We start from the raw sequence: 1,746 nt of genomic DNA, 5'->3' as shown, positions 1-1,746 counted from the left end.
ACCCATCTTGCACTAACCTTGGACATGCCCAAGTTTTCATAAATAATTTTCCACACTGTATCGGCTGAGATGCCCATTCTTTTAACTATTCAGGAAAACTTAATTTGTCTGTCTTGTACATTTCTGTAGAAGTTGATTCTCTAGGTTGTCCAGTGCGAGGGTCATCTTCAATGAATTCTCTACCCCACTTAAACTGCTTGCTCCAAAATTTTACTTTGTAGGATGATGTGGCAGTCATGTAAGAAACTTTTTCACTGAACAGTGCTCCACATCTAGCAGTTTCTTGATTTGCACAAGGACTCTCCTGACATCACGTCTCTTGGAATGTTAGATTCGCACTGAGACGCAACTGTGAAACGTGTTACAACATGCACATCTTGTTTCAACATGCAGCACTCCACTGTTTACTCTTCTCCATTGAGAAAACTGACCATTTAACCCTACCCTGTTTTCTATCTGATAACCAATTCCTAATCCACAACTGAATTTTTTCAGGAGCCTCTCATGAGGAATTTTATCAAAAGCTTTCTGAAAATCTAGATACACTACATCAGGGGTGTCAAAGTCGGTCCTCGAGGGCCGCAATCCAGTCGGGTTTTCAGGATTTCCCCAATGAATATGCATGAGATCTATGTGCACGCACTGCTTTCAATGCATAGTCATTGGGGAAATCCTGAAAACCCGACCGGATTGCGGCCCTCGAGGACCGACTTTGACACCTGTGCACTACATCATCCGGCTCACATGTTTATTCACACCTTTAATGAAGTCAAGCAAATTGATGAGGCAAGCCCTCTCTTGGCTGAACACATGCTGACAGTGTCCCATTAAATCATGTTTGTCTATGTGCTCCACAATTTTATTTTTTACTTATTTCCACCATATTTTTTTTTATTTTTTTTTGGGGGGGGGCAGGGATGGATTAGCCTAGGTTGTCCCTTCTCCTTTGGGTTTCCGGCTCAGTAGCAGCCAGAGTTGGGATTTTCTCACTTTAAACATCCCTTCCTCACTCACTCCATTCAAGCACTGCAGCAACAGCTGGAGGTCAGGACTGCTCCCAGAATTCACAACCATGAACGCTGATTCCAGCAACTCCATATTAGCGCTGCTTAGTATTGAACTCCCATATTCCAAGTGCAGCTTCCCCAGCCAAACCAAGGAGCAGAGGATGATCATTATAAATGCAAATGAAACTGAACCCATCTACAATACAAAAGAAGACACTCAAAGGCAGGCTGTAACTACTGAAGATTTCCAATGGCTTTCAGCTTCTCCCTTGTGAACAGTGAGTAGCCCCCATTTGTCGATGAAACTGTATTAGTATTAGCTGTGATTTTTCTAGCTCTTGAGGTATGCCTTCATTCAGCTGCAACATAGCATCCCTGTCTTCAGAAAGGCCCATGTACATGAACAAAACAAGACAAGCATTTATCAAAACGTAGATTTATTCAAAACTATTAAAACTCATTTGCCCCGTCCTCCCACAAGCCCAGCTCAGCAAAATAGTTTGGCCACTTTTGTGTTTAAAGGGAGAAGAGGGAGGGATAATTTTGAAAACATTGCTTACAATAGAGTACTATCAGAGATTTTCTCTGCAATACATCTTGCATTATAAAAAAGGACATATCTGTTTAACGGAGCTGCACAAAGTGAGCAAGTACAGAACATACCGACAGAAGACGAAGACAGCTACTGCTCTCAACTTTGGTTTGTGCCACTTGGGGCTGAAGGAGTATTTTCTAGCTG

This window comes from Geotrypetes seraphini, chromosome 8 (genome assembly GCF_902459505.1).
Source record: "Geotrypetes seraphini chromosome 8, aGeoSer1.1, whole genome shotgun sequence".
In the NCBI taxonomy this organism is placed as follows: Eukaryota; Metazoa; Chordata; class Amphibia; order Gymnophiona; family Dermophiidae; genus Geotrypetes; species Geotrypetes seraphini.
Note: the sequence above shows the minus strand (reverse complement) of the source record.